The 16,076-nt window shown below is 32.9% G+C and overlaps 1 protein-coding gene across 1 annotated transcript in view; it reads right to left on the reverse strand.

The window, feature by feature from the left end:
* ROBO2 (roundabout guidance receptor 2) overlaps positions 1-16,076 on the reverse strand; it is a 574,017-nt gene that overhangs the window by 108,477 nt on the left and 449,464 nt on the right. The window lies entirely within an intron of this gene.

Genomic DNA, 16,076 nt, shown 5'->3' on the forward strand with positions numbered 1-16,076 from the left:
ATTTCACTGAATCAGCAGACAGACACTGATTTTTGTTCCATGTTTTCTAATAGGAATGATAGATTAAATCAATGTTACAAAATTACTTCAGAGACAACTCTATAACACTGCAATGTCCATTTTTCAGGGAAGATATGAAACCACTGGATTATTTATACCAAAAAAGACTTAAGATTGGTCTCTATTATCTCCAATATCCAAGAAAAATAATACGTATTAAGCAAAATTTAAAGATCAAATACAGTTCCCACTTCTTAGTAATCCTATGAAAGACAAGTTTAGTGCCAATATGGATACTAAGCCAGAGTAACTTAGCTTATACCTCATTATCAAAAATTAAAAAAAAAAATCATTTAACAGTCTGATAAAAGTCACACATTCAGCTTATTTGTTCATTTGTACTGCTTTGGACTAGAAAGAATTTAAATTGGCTCACATAACTGGTTAGTAAAATCTTAGAGCCCCGTTTGTGCTATGAAGTCCTTCTTTATATAATTCATTTTTAAAATGTAATAGTTGAGAATACACATGATTGAAGTCACCAAATAAAACATCAAATGAAAAGAATGAAAATATATTTTATAGTCTTTTAAGTATATTATGCTTACCCTGTATCTGTCTACCCATCTACTTCAGTAAAATTAACATCTATACTTTAATTATAATCACATACCACCTTGTATTTAATATTTTAAGATTTTAAGAACTTCTTAGTAGATAAGTGATTTTGCAAAATGCTTTTGGAATCTAGATCCTACAATTTTAACCAGCTGCGAAAACATACCCCCCCACCAAAAAAAAAAGGACTGGCAAATGACCACAATTATCTCTCCACTTTTCTGAAAAGATATGATTCATTCATTTATTCATTCAAAATGCACTGATTGACTACATATTATGAGACATTCTGTTGGGTACAGGGGATGGAAAGCCAAATAAAAAATTGGCCAATACTTCCAAGTAAATAAGTAAATAAACACAAATGGAACAGAGTTTGATTTGTATAATAATACAAAAAGCAGAGGGCACTGGGTGAGAAAGGTTGGAAGAGCAGCAAATAGACTGGGTGATGAAGAAAAAAGAGGCAAGATGCCAGACAGGGCCATGGTTGAGTTGTGTTTTAAAGCACAAGCAAGAGTTCACTGGACGAAGAGTTGTAAGGTCACTTGGAAAGAGAGAAGCAGACATAAGGCAGAGACTTGGGGAGCTGGATGTGTTAGGGGAGTGTAAATGGTCTTAAGAATAAAATCAGAGATGCAGAAGTGATATAAATAGGGCCAGATAATTTATGCTAAAAGAACTTAAATTTTGCCCTGAAAGCGACGGAGATCTGTTTGAAGACGTTTATGCAAGAAAGATGTAGTAAGATTTATGTTTTAGAAAGAATGCTTTTTCTAAAAAAGAAAGGACAGATGCGAGGCGGGAAAATCTTAGCAAGTTAGCCAGAAAATCCAGTTGAGAATTGTTAGTCATAGTAGCACCTTAAGAGAACACTTCATGAGAACTCTTAAAGGACAAAGAAATTCTGTAATATTATAATGTAACATTTACTAATACTGATATGACCTATGAAGACCAGGAAATCATAATTTTTGAGTTTTTATCCAATACTGAATTTTTAAAAAAAAAACCCTAACAAAATAACTATCAGCATTTGTGTTATTCATACTATGAAGAATTCTTTCATATGACTTTTATTTATGTTGTATTTTTATTCCAAGTTATTATAAATACACCCTATTTCTAAAGTTCCAGATAGTTTCTTGTCATCAGAACCTAAGCCACACTGCTCTCACTGGAACGGGATTCACCTTATTATTTTTAAAATTAAACAAACAAAATACAGATATTAAAGCTAAGCAAAAAAATTTAAGAGTATTTAAGTGTCTGAAAATGTACATCCTTTCCTATTGTCACTTAACGTTGGACCACCAGAACAAATTGCATCAATCACTTTTACTTCTGTAGACTCTCTCTGCTCAAGATCTATATTGCAATCTCCTGTGAAGGCCTATGAGCTGAAGGAATTTATTTTTGAGGTTTTAAAATGAAAAACTGCATCAATAATTCTTCTGCTAACATTTCACATTTTCAGTATTTCTGCCAGGTGGCAGTGAAAATGGTTTGAAAAGACAGTACTTGGCTGATGGCACCGATGGGAGGGAGTAGGCAGAGAGGTGGCATTTTATCAATACAGCAAGGTAGCACAAATTGTGCTCTACATAAAATGGATTTTCTATGATGGCTCTCATTAAACATAAAAAAACCCATGATTGGGTCCTCAAGATGACAATTTCAAACACACGTTTAAACCCAATGTGCATTAAAGAGGTTGAGGTATAAACTCCAGAAGAATATGCTAGTGATAGAAATGGCAATTCTCTTACATATTTTCTAAGAGAGAAGACTATAAAATACATATTTATATCCTCTCTAAAATCCAAAAGCGGTAGACAAATCTTTTGTAGTTGTGATATAATAACAGAGTTGCTTAATCTGTTAAGTGATTATACCTTATTGTTACAGCTATCACAGGAAATGAGGTGAAGAAAACAGTGGTACAATTCAGTGTTCGATGGATACTTCCAACTGAAAAACAGTAGCTTTATAAGAAGAGCGGATTGTGTGATTTCCAGAAAAGTAGACCCAAATATAAAAAGGTCAATTGAGATTAGAGGTCTGGTATTGTTCACATGAAACGGCATTTTTGAGAATTTAAATACAATGCACAGTAAATCGGATTTGATTTCTGCTAAATTATGCTTTGATACTGCATTCAGCCCAAGCTGGCTTCCATCAAAGTCAGGCTACAGCTCTGTTTTGCTAATTCCCGCTGGTGGAAGTGAGTGGGTGTTATGGAAATCAGATGGCTGAACATGAGTAGGAGGCACAGGCCATGCGTGAGGTGGGCTTGGAGATGAGGGGCTGGGGAGACCTAAAGGTTAATCCCATCATGTTCCGAGTTGTTTTTACAGCAAAATATGACTTTCTATGGCAGATGTGAACATGGAGATAGTCATGCAGCAGTTGCATATATTAATATGTGACAGGATGGTTACAGGCACAGTCGGCTGAGCTTTCTTTGGGTATAATTGTTGCCTGAGTAAGTAAGCTTCTTATTCTGTAATAAACATTTTGAACTTTGTATCTTAAGCCAGTAGAAAATATTTTTTTTGCTATTTAACATTTTTGCTTGTTACATTCTAATATATTCTATAAGCCTATCTGAAAAGCACACTCATTTATCATATGTTTCTGTTAAAGATTTGCTGAGTCACAAATTGCTTAATACAAGGACAATAATTAACATTAATTGTGTGTTCATTTAAAGCCAGGCAGTGTTAAACCATTCACAGGCATTATCTCATTTAATACTCACAGAACTCTATGTATGAACTACTACCATTATCATATGAAGATCATCAAACTAAATCTTATAAAGGGCACATAGGTTTTTAAAGATTAAAAGCACTAGGTCGGAGGACAGGTTTGACTTATGGTCCATCTAATGCCATAGTTGGACCTCTTAAACATTGAGCTTTTAGATTAATTCAGTTGACTTCAAACCATGATCTGACTAAAATTTGCCATCTCTAGTACCACACAGAAGGATAAGAATCATACGCTATGATTTCCGATATGGTACAAGGATGTTAAAATCATAACATTATGTTTTTCCTGAATAATTGCTTTGATTATTAAAGTAGCATAAAACCTATGATCTTGCTCTTTCTGTGCTACTGAAAAGTACAACCTTTCTCAAGTATACTCATTTCAAGTCATTCTTTATTCAAAAACCTACAGTGCTTTTCTTATAGCTTGCCCTTGCAATGCTTGCAAATTTTTCCCCTCAGTGTAGCATTCCGCTACACTGGCCTGAGATTTTACCATCCTGACACTCACTTGTCCCCAGACCAGCTCGGGTATTTCAGCAGAACAGTCTACTTTTAACCACTTGCATGTGTATTGGCTTGTTCCCGAGGTTCACCCATCTCATTATCTATTATTCTTTGATCCAACTTGTTGGCAATGATTAACCTGAGCACACTCTATGTTCTACTTTTTTTGTGTTCTTTCCACTTTAAGATACCTGTTCTTGCTTGCATTGCCTTTTGTTTCTATTCTTCCTCCTGCCTGGGTGTCTTGCTTCCTCAGTTCAGTTCCTGTAATCTCTTACTGGAATGGGGGGCTACCATTTTGCATTGAAATGGAATCTTTATTTGGCCTGAAAAAGTCCCATGTAGTGAACGCTAAATAAATGTCTTGAAATAGGATACTAAAAACAAAAAGTTCTTGATCTAAAGAAAATACTCAATGTTTTTTCCATTTTATCATACTGGAAGGATATGACACATTCCCACCAGAGACAGTGACTCACTAATGCAGTAATTTGGGTGAAGGGATGCCAAAGAAAATACGTTGTTTGAAAATAATCTCCCAACTGATTCTGATATGTCCTTCTGTAGAGATTGCCCCTGTACCATATTGGAAATTTATGACACAAAGACTACAAATGAGTAGCCACCATCCCAGAGTGACAACAACAGTACAGAAAAATAGAGGAATTGTGTAACAACCAATTCTATATTTTCCTGAAAAGATTTAGTTAATAGGCTTACCCCCACCAACAATAAACACAGTGAGAAGTCATTTCATTAAAATGCAATATAGAGTGGGATTAAGAGATGAATGTTTACTTAGTTTATCATCAGAACAGACTAACTTCTAATTGATAAATGATTGTTTCTTCAACTTACTTAATTCTATTTAATTTTTACTATTTAGCACTTCATTTGACTTCAAAAGAATTTCTGTTAATAATATTGGAAATGCATAATGTCATAAAATATTTGATTTGAAGTTTATTAACACATAATTCATCTCAGAGGAAGCAGTGCATTTATAAAGGAAAACAATTCAGGGATATAGGATTTAAAATAATCACTTTTATAAAGTCTGTTTAATCACATTTTATTCATTTGTCATTATTCTCAAGGAATACAAGTAATCAAATTGCTAAATTACCTACCTTTCCAGTTAACCTCTTTCTTATTGAGTTCATGGCAATAACTCTTCCATTTGAGTGCTTATGCCTTCTTTCTCAGCCACTACCTTACTTCTAGCTAATACTAAAAATTTCATGGTAAAATTCCAAAATCTATAGCTTTCCTTTCAACAATAATCTAGTAATTATCTATATATATGCTTCTTCATTAATCTAGTATCTCTTTATAAATATAAATACATATAAATTTATCCCTACATTTGCTTCCTTAATGTCAGTATGAAAAAATAAAAATACTAAATGAAATACTGCTTTCATAAATATGAAAAGAAAAGTAAATGTTCAAGGGCAATAGAATGGCTACAAAGAATCACAATTCTTATATTCTTCATCTATTTAGACTTTGCTTTCTACTCTACCCATGAAACATCTCACATATACAAATTGCATTCAATCTTGTATGAATAAAGACATGTTGCAATTATGTAGCTATTTTAGAACTACTTTTATGGAATTTATTGATTGTGGGAAGACTACTTTTTGAGGGTTCATATAATAGCTAGAACTCTAAAAGTAACACATGATTATTCAAAATCTGAAGATCAAATAAAGCCATGGAGTTAGTCAAATGAATTATACAGTGTGACTATAAAATAATGTAAGTGGCCTTCTAAATTGACATATACAGTAAGCAATTCCAAGGAGTATCAAAAGTACTGAGTTTTAGTAGTAAGTGTGACACACACACACAAGTATGCGTGTTTGATAATCGTGGTGAAAATAATTTTTTTAAAATTTATATTCACACATAATATACTCCTCCTTGAAAAGGAACAATGCAAATATCAAAATGAAACATTTCTATGATTATAGAGAGTGCATAGAATGCCTTTGAAAAGAGTAAATTCATTTGGCTCAAAATATCTTGAATTTTTGGATTTTGTAGGCTAGCATATAAAAACAGTGTTATAATAAACAACTACATGCACATAGCCATTTGTATTTGGTCTTAATTGTTTTTTAAAGACAACACATCACTGGAATACATCACAGTAATAAAATTATGCTAGAAATGAATTCAGATGTTGGTTGGCACTTTAACCAACCGCAGACATTTACTGGTTTTATTTTGTGCTAGTGTCTGAGGGTACGAAGATCCCTGTCCCTGGAACTCGCTGGTTACAGAGGAAACTCATATGAAAATAATCAAGTATGACACAATTATATTCCTCATGATGAGGGTTGTAATACAGGATGTCCTACCATTATGACAATAACTTAACTCAGTCTGTCTCCAACAATTGGGGAAAGCATGGAGAAAGGAGGAGAGAGAGAAAGAAAGAGAGAGACAGGTTGAATTGTTCCTTTGAAATTAAGTAGATAAGGAAGGGAAAGTGGGAATTTGTTCTTCACAGAGGGAAAAATGCATGCATGCATGCTGGTCAGATCAGTCTGTTTATTAAACTGAAGGATTATGTTGGTGGAACCATGAATTTTTTCCATGTAAATAATCTTTATTGGCTTTAGCAAGTCCATTTTAATCCTCTAATGGTATTAAATAGTTCTACATTGCAATAAACATAAGTTAATTTCTAAAGTAACTAAGTTGGATATATTTAAGATAATTTTAAACTTTCTTATATTCCAGTTTGCTAAAATAGATTTCATTTTGATTATAGGTAAGTATAGGAAATCCTGTTAAATATAGGAAATCATCCTGAGACTCAACATGCAAATGTCATAGACATTCTGAATTCTAAAAAAGTTATAAATTGAGAATGCCTAGAAAAATCTGACAAATTTTATACAAATTCTGAATTGTCAAGCACATTTTCCTATATTACTCTGTCCATTATCAATTGGAGTTTTACTTTTCTACTGGCATTCCTGACCAACTAAAATACTGAGAACAAAATAAAATTTTGTTTTCTCTAAGAAACTGTTCATTCTCAAAAACAAAAAAAAAACAAACAAAACCCAAACTATTAGCTTAAAAGCTAATGAATTATTAAATAAAGCAATATTTACATTATATTTTTAAATGATCCCATTTTTCACCAACAGAAAGAGAATACTTTAATGAGTAGTGAAAAAAATTCTGTCTAGATCCTAACCTGGGAAAACTAGACATTTCCGCATTGCGGATAGAAGGGGCTGTAAGTATGGGGTTGTGGAGGGGATTCTTCAAGTAAATGGTGAGACAAGACATTCATTTTCACTCACTTAACCTGTCAACTTGCCAGAACTGTCATGTCAGCACTCCAGCTAAACCACGAAGGCTGATCACATCCCATTATCTCATTTTTTTTAGAAAAAGATTGCATGAAGATGCCAATCAGAAAAAAAAAAAAGAAAGAAAAAAAAAACTTGCAACCAAGAAACAAATGTACTGGATGCTGAAGGGCTGCTTAGTTAATGGAATTTTAATATGCAACTGCAATGTTTCTTAATAACATTAATTACACGCTTAGTAAGGCACCATCCTAACTCATTAGTGCCTTCTTTTTGTTGTATTTTATCTCCTACTAGCAGAATGGGGACTATGTGATTGGCCTGCTACCATTAATGTTGTTTAATCTTTTTATAGCACTATTTAAAGCTGCTTGCATAAACATTTTCCAGGCAAGTATTACCTATGTATGCATATGTGTGTATCAATTAGTTGCACCAACATTTGGCTTGCCCCTACCACATGTAAGTGTTATGCTAGATCTAGAGGCAGCAAAAAGATAAATACAACAATGTATTTACTAACAAAGAGTTAATAGTTTTGTAGAACAGATGAAAATAATATCCCTAATAAATCTAGAAAGCAATGCTTGCCATAAGAGATTTTAAAAGGCATTCAGATATATTTTAACTCAAAATTTAATTTAACTTGGTAGCTTATATATTTTTAATGAATCTAATTATGAGCTATTCCCTTGAGTGACATTTAATATGCTTAAATAAGTAATGTCATAATTCAAATGTCATGCATATAATTTTTAGGTGTAATGCACATCACATCTATTTTATAGTACATAGAAATACACACACACATATATATATATATCATGATATCTCTTTCTATCAAATTACAAATTACTATAACATGTAAATGAAAATGTTGACTATCTTAGAAGGTATGATTAAAATATTCTTGCTATTTCTTTCTGGCAATAGCCAGTGAAATCTCTTTTTTTTTTTTTTTAAGATTTTATTCATTCATTTGAGACACAGAGATACAGAGAGAGAGAGAGAGCATGAGCAGGGAGAGAAGCAGACAGAAAGGGAGAAGCAGGCTTCCCGCTGAGCCAGGAGCCCGATGTGGGGCTCGATCCCAGGACCCTGGGATCATGACCTGAGCCGAAGGCAGACGCTTAACCGACTGAGCCACCCAGGCGCCCGCCAGTGAAATCTCTTAATACTAATCTCCTAACACTGTTTCAGTCCAGAGTATTTATATTATTTTGATGTTTGATATTTATAGTACTTTAATTTTAACTACTAAGTTAACATATTTAGTGTTTATTTTATTCTTATTTTAATAAACTCTAAAATTAATGAGTATTTAAGATTTTTGATACTTAGTTTAAGATAATGGAGTAAAGGCTTATTGTTCCACTTTCCTCTATTTACTACAAGAGAAATTAATATTATAGATAAACTACGATAGCCCAAAACCACAAATGGTGAAGTAGTCCTGCCAAACATAGTCAAGTCTGGAAAAAATGGGAGGAAGCATGGTAAATACCAACTAGCCTCTATTCACAATCCTCTATCAATGCCAATTTCACAAAAACTACCTGTTAACAATGTGAGAACCCATCCCATGGTCCTTTGATGAGAAGAAGAAAAAAAAAATTAGAGTCAAGAAGGAGACTTGGGAAATATGAGATATGACTGTAGAAAACCAGTTAAAATGCAGAAGTTGAGGAGAAGGTACTGAAGGAAAGGAAAAGCCAAGCCTAATGTGAATGGCACAATTGCAGGGTGGCCTCCATAACTTTCACTTCCTGGAGACACTCCCATGATTATGTTATGTCTCATGACAAAAGGAATTTTGCCAATGTAATTAAGGTTACTAATCAGTTGACCTTAAGATAGAATAATCAAATGGGCCTAACCTAATTAGATGAGACATTTCCATCAGGAAAGTTTCTCTAGCTGATAGCAGAATGGGAAGTCAGAGAGATATAAAGCAAAGCACATGAAAGATTCAACAGACCATTGCTGAATTTGAAGGTTGTGATGGCCATGTACAAAGGTTGGCAAGTGAACTGGGACCCATTGCTGCCAGCTAACAAGGACATGGGACCTTAATCCTATAGCCACAAAGAACTTAATTCTGCTAACAAAACTGAATGAATTTTGAAGTGGAGTCTTCTGGAGAGTTTCCAGAAAAGAGCTCAGCCTGATCAAAACCTTGATTTTGGCCTGTGAAGTGCTAGGAAAAAGGACTCAGATGAGTCTGTTGGGGCTTCTTACCTATAGAACTGTGGCCTAATAACCGGGTGCTAATGAAGTTGCTCAATTTGTAGTAATTTGTTAGGCAGCAGTAGAAAACTAATACATCTAAAAGCCATCTTTATGATGAAGCAGGGATTATGAAGAAAGATGAAGAGGGCATTTCATGTGGACTATGGACAGTTTCTCATTTAAAGAGATCTGCTGTTTACCATCAGAGTCACCAGCATCCTGAGAAGAGATAAGATCTTTTTTGATAAACTACTTTTTGATAAACTACTCAAGATAACGTCCACTAGAGGCTGCTGAATGACCCTGGTACTTCCCATTTTCTCTTCTCCAAAAATGCAAACCCTAATCTTCAGCAGTTAACTAAGTGATTAATAATCAGGTGGGGTCTAAAAACAGGATCTATGTAAAATAAAATAAAACAAGCTGCCCATTAACTGATTGTTTAATTATTGACAGAAAGAACATAATCAATTAGTTAACAAAAGAAAAAGAATCTTTTATCTTCAAATAATTACCCAAGGAAACACAGAAATACTTTAAACTAAATAGTTGTCCATAGTCTAAATGGTATGTAATTTCATACCATTTGAAATGAAATACCAAATGAAATTAATGGTATGTAATTACATACCACAGGGCCTCTCTTTTTAAAAAGAATCAAACTTAAAAAAAATAAATAAAACCTCAAAACGGGATTAAAGAGCTCAAAGGCAACTGGAGGTGAAGACTATTATATTTAAGGTTAGCAAGGAAATGATGAAAAAAGAAAATAAAATTAAATAAATAAAATATATTTTTTAAAATATATTTTAGAAACAAAAAATGATAATTGCAATTGAAAAAGTCAGGGAGATAATATAAGCATTAAGAAATCAGACAATATGAAATAAAAATGATGACTTCAAAATTATTATACAGAAGTTAATAAATATGGAAGTAAGACAAAGGAAAGCCAACATTACTCATGGGAGACAGAAAAAGTGAGACAGAAAAAAAATAGTCAAAGATAAAAGAGAAGAAAACACTCTTGAAATAGAGTAAATTAAAGCATGAATCTGCAGATTCAAGGGCTTGTGTCCTGGGGATATTAGATACAGGGTGATCAGGACCAAGATATAATCCAGAAAGGTTCTAGAAGAAAGGACTACATTGGTCTTCAAATGGTAAAAGGGAATCTCAGCCAAAGATAGAAATATTCCATAAACCTCAGAATTCACTACAGTACAATTCCAATTCTAAAACAATCCGACATTTTCACCAAGGTTTGAGAGAAAAAAAATATGACTCAATAATTTTATACTTATCTTCTACTTTAGAGGCAATGAACAGACATTGTCAAACACACAGGTCCTTGCAGAAGAATCAGGTCGGTGACTAAAACCAGCCAAGCATGAGAAGTAGCTAGCACTTGTTTTTCACTTTAAGAATTAGCATTAGCTTGAGATATTTTAAACGTTTCACATTATGGAAACTCTGTTGGAATGTACAAGACAAAACAGAATGCATTTTTTTAACCTACTATTTAATCAAAACATATGGAGCAATGAAAAACGTGATGCTTAATAAAAATTAAATGGGACTCTGCATAAGGTAGCTAATTAGTGCCAGGTGCAGGAAACATTAAGTGCTTGTAGGAGGGAGATGATTGCCTCAGGTCATGGGGTAACAGCTTGTCCAAGGAAGAAAGTCTGCAGGGAATAAAAGTATAGGTTTCCTTCCAAGACACACTCAGGACGCCTTTTGCAGAAAAGTGGATCTTGACATGAAAGGGTTCATATATAATACCTACATGTTTTCTGATTTAAAAAAAAGAAAGCCTGGAATATTTCCAATCTTAAGTTAAATTATATACAGCACATACAATTTTCCAGATTTCAAGGTGGGATAGAGGGTGGTGGTGTCAGAAAGATCAGTTGTGTTATTCTGTAAGTAATGTCTGCTTTATAATTTGCCTTGAATGAATTTTTCAAATACTCACTTTTTATTGGACATCTTGGTGGTCTCAATAATGTGTTTTAGAGCATGTTAAAACAACACTACACTTCAGCTCAAAACGGAACTTTCTAAAATGAGGATCTGTTTAATTTTTGTGTTTAAGCCGTGAAAAGATTGGAAAAAATAAACAAAGTCCCTATAGATTTTTGTTTAGAACAGCGGCTACTTCTTTAAAACAATAATTAAAAAATGGGAATTTTGTCTCAAACATACATATTTCTCAATACCTACAAACTCTTGCATGGCCAATTATATTCTTCCATCAAAAGGAAACATACTTTTGAGTCACTAAATAAGGAAATACTTAGAAGATTCCATAAAGCTGTGTATTGTCAGTTTGTTTTTGATTTTTTAAACAAGTTTCACCTGATGCCCACAGCTTTTAGCTTCCATACTGGAGGCAGTCAGCATCTAGCATATGGTATACATGATAGAAAACGGAGCAGGCCTCAGTTCACTAGCAAGGCAGCTGGTAGATTTGACAGTTCTCTTCCAAATTACTCATCATGTTTTGAGTTGCTGCTAGGAAAAAATGTGCTGCCCGTCTCCAAAATAGATGTTCTTTTTTATTTTTAAGCTTGGGAAAGGCTTCCAAGAGAAAATAAGACAGATGGGTATAGGAAGCAAGATATTTATTCCTATTTAGACCATTTTCTTCTGTCAGTTCCCTTATCAGAACTTATCGGAAGAGTTTTCCAAATAAATGAATATTTCAACATTCTTAGTTAACTCTGTCCTAGCATGTACTTTTGCTTCTCATACAAAGAATGCCTTCGGAATAGTAAAAAGTCAAAGCCACAAGAAGGGCTGGCAGACTTTTACTAATCAAAGTGGCATTTGTCTCAATTTCATGGTAATTTTGTGGTAACCAAATTATGGAAGTTGCATTGAAGGACTCTTTTTGAAATGTTGACTTTGCCAATGAGCAAGTGAAATCTGGAGAATACTTTTCTCCATTGGCAAGTGTGTGATTGTCTGCTTTCACTGATACTTCCCCCACTGAGGATCCTCTAAGTCAAGAGTTTTTCCTACAGTCTCAAAAATAGACCAGAAGGTGTTTATTCCAACTGCAAATTGCATAGAGTCGCCAATTCTTTAATTCAAATGAAGGTCATAAGAATTATCCATTGAGACAAAACTCCCAGTTTCGGGGTTTATAAGGATTTCTAAATGGGCTTTCCACATGGACTACCAAGTTGTTTGTTTGTTTGTTTGTTTTTTTAATCCTGTATGGAATGTAGTTATTAATTTCTGAATCTATAAATATTCTGGAGTTTGCATAGATTTCTAATTTTCTTTCAAAATCTTTACACAGGAACTATCCCTTGAATTTTCTCTAAATTTTAGATATTTGGTACATATTTCTTCACCTAATTTATATTGGACTTCAAAGCTGGATTTTCTCCCTTTTCTGTGATTTCTACTTTGTGGAATACCCTTTATGCTATTGCTAAGAGCTTCAAAGTTGAAAATCTTGCATTTCAAACAACTAACAAATATTAATATTAATGTACTTTGCTAAGAGCTTCAAAGTTGAAAAACCTGTGTTTTAGTCAACTAACAAATATTAATATTAATGTAGTTTTCTATTATTTGACCATTTATGATTTACTTGACTTGTACCCTTCTGACCTTACAAAAAAAGTTGGCATATCCATAGCTCCTGAATTAAAATTCATGTAAAAAGCTTATGCAAAGAAAAAGCAAGCTAATTTCCTCATTATCCATCTCATCTTTGGTGATCCAATAAAAGCATATCCAACATTCAGTTTCCAAAATTAATAGCAGTTGTCAAGTTTAAAGTATAGTTCTTCATATTTCTGAACATTGTCATAAGTCATTGGAGATAGATTTGTGAAATGACAGACTTTCCCAGAATAAAATACCATGTGTCAAGAAGCTATTCTTTAGTTCCAGCCCAATGGGAATTTAAGAAATCATTTTAAACAAGAATAAAAACAGAAATAACTATGAAATGCCTTGTAGGTGACAAGTACATCTCAAAGCTCCCTGTACATCACATTTTCTAATCAATGTATATCTTTTTTTTAATTATTTCTGTGCTTTAAATGTATTGGAAATTATTAACATGTTGTTTTCTGTTCTGGGGACTTGTGAGATAATGTAAGTCAAGTGGTCATGGTTTATCGGCATAAGGTTTCTATACAGAAAGATCTAAAATTTAAATGTTATTTTTCCTGTTAACTTGCAAAGTTATCTTATTGCTTCCTATTCACTTCTTAATTTTAGATATCATACCACAGATAGGTAAAGTTATCATTAATAAGAATTCATACAAATACTAAAAAATAAGGCTTAAAAATTCCTCAATTTCCTAACATCCCCAATTGTAAAAAGCATGATCAATTTAATAATTGTGTTTAAAGAAAAAAAAAAGCCTGCATTTTACATTCAAATTAATTGTAAGCCATAACTGTGTTTCAAAAATATAAAAATATGAAATAATATTATGTCTCAGAAATTAGGAATATGTTAACCATTGTTGGCATACAAAGTGTTTTCACATACATAATCAATCTTGAGCTTATTTCATCCCTACAACAGCTTTGATAAGTCAATACTACTCTCTCCATTTTATAGACAAAGTGACCTAGGATCAGGAATATTAAACAATTAACAAAGGAAGTACTGCTCAGAAATTGCAGACCAGAAACAGATGGGGAAACCAAAGTTCTAAATTTTCTATATTTGCTCTCTATGCAAGAATATACTACATAACAATAAAGTTTGTGAATGTTTCAACTAATGGAGAAAAATGTTATGAGTTTGGAACAATACATATCGAATGTCAATGTCAAGCCAGTGTATTAAGAAAGATTTTGAAGTTTTCTTCAAAATGGATTTCTTCAAAATTTTTTCAAAATGGACCATTTATAAAACTGTGTCAAATCAAATAATGTATTAAAATATCTTTAGATATATTAAAGAAGCACTATAGTAAATTCATTCATTCATCCATCCGTCCATTTATGCATCCATCTGTTCATTTACTTATAACACAATTACCAAGATTTATTTTATTTAAACACTTTTGTTGGTTGGTTAAGCTAAACTTTAAAAGAGATGGAGAAAGGTTATTAAATCGATGGATTTGAAAAGATCTTACTTTCCAAATGTTTACAAATAATTACCACTTAAATTACTGCAAATGCAAACAGTTAACTTCAATTTTGCACAGCCAAATGAAGGATGAGGTATATTAAAATCACCAACTTTTCATGCCAAAGAACACAACTCATCCTTCTCTTTTCCTCTTAGTGTAAGCATCTACTTAGAACAACTTGAAGCATTCTACCAAATTTTGTTTAAATAGGAAAACAGATAATAAGTATACTGCAGTTAAAAATGCCATTATAAAGCAAGGACTCAAAGCAGTTTAAAATCAAAGAAGTGCATCAAGTAATCAAACTTCTTAATTTAGTTCCTAATCATTCATCTTAATGAGTATCAAGCATAACTAATAAATGATTATTATATATATACAGGAAAAATGAATTATTATATTTTTCTCTTTAAGAAAAATCAGCAGTTTATATAGTATTAAACATTCATATATTATTTTCCATGAAAATCATTACCTATTCATTGTTAATACCATAGGTCACTACAAAATGGTTTATCAAAATGATGAATAGATCAGGAGCAACTTTTACGGAAGAGAGTCCCACAAGTAATATTTTAACATGGGTGAATAAATATATTTCATTCTATCAAATCCTACTATGCATGAGTTATGGAGCATTGTACAAAGCCATGCTAAATGGATAGAAGGATGGCTACTTACCAACAGGGCGAGCTGTAGACATTACAATGGTGTGGTGAGAACATAAAGAAGAAATTAAAAAAAAAAAAAAGAAAATTGTCAGAATGCATGATGTGTAATGTTACACTTAAGTATGGACAGTAGAGTGATCTCTAGTCTTATAATTCAAGTATGAACAGGATGTCTGAGTTTGACTAAAACTGAAAGTTATAAATATAATTCTAAGAAAATAATTATTTTCATTGCAGAATTAGCTCTATGCGAATTGAGAGATATTTTATGTAAAGTCGTATTGTCATCACTTACTATAGTTATTTTTTCAAAGATCTTTTTAAACAGCCTGTATTGCCCCAAAGTTAAGAACCTGATGAATATAACTATCCAAGTCATAGACTAGTAAATGTCAGGTCAATAATAGAAGTCCTCACTGTCTGATTTAAATAGCAATTGGATTTTAAGCATGGTTAGTCAGAACCATCGCAAGGACTACCTAAAAGCCCCTGACGCTGCTTTTCAGCCAGTATTAAGATCACATCACTTTTCATCCATGGACAGGGTGGATGAAAATATAACAAATAGGTTGGAACATCCTTAGAGATTTCAACTGAGTAGCTCCCTAACTACTGTTAAGCTTTTTTCCTTTCTTTCTCTTCCTTCCTTCCTTCCTTCCATCCTTCCTTCCTTTCTTTTTCCTTTCCTTTCCTTTCCTTTCCTTTCCTTTCCTTTCCTTTCCTTTCCTTCCATCCTTCCTTCTTTTTTTTTTTTGACAGAGGGCAGGAAACAATGACTGACAAGTTGATTCTTGTTCACACTGAGAATGGCTTTCAAACT

The sequence above is a fragment of the Leptonychotes weddellii genome, chromosome 1 (assembly GCF_054177405.1).
Source record: "Leptonychotes weddellii isolate Sample4059 chromosome 1, ASM5417740v2, whole genome shotgun sequence".
NCBI classification, from domain to species: Eukaryota; Metazoa; Chordata; class Mammalia; order Carnivora; family Phocidae; genus Leptonychotes; species Leptonychotes weddellii.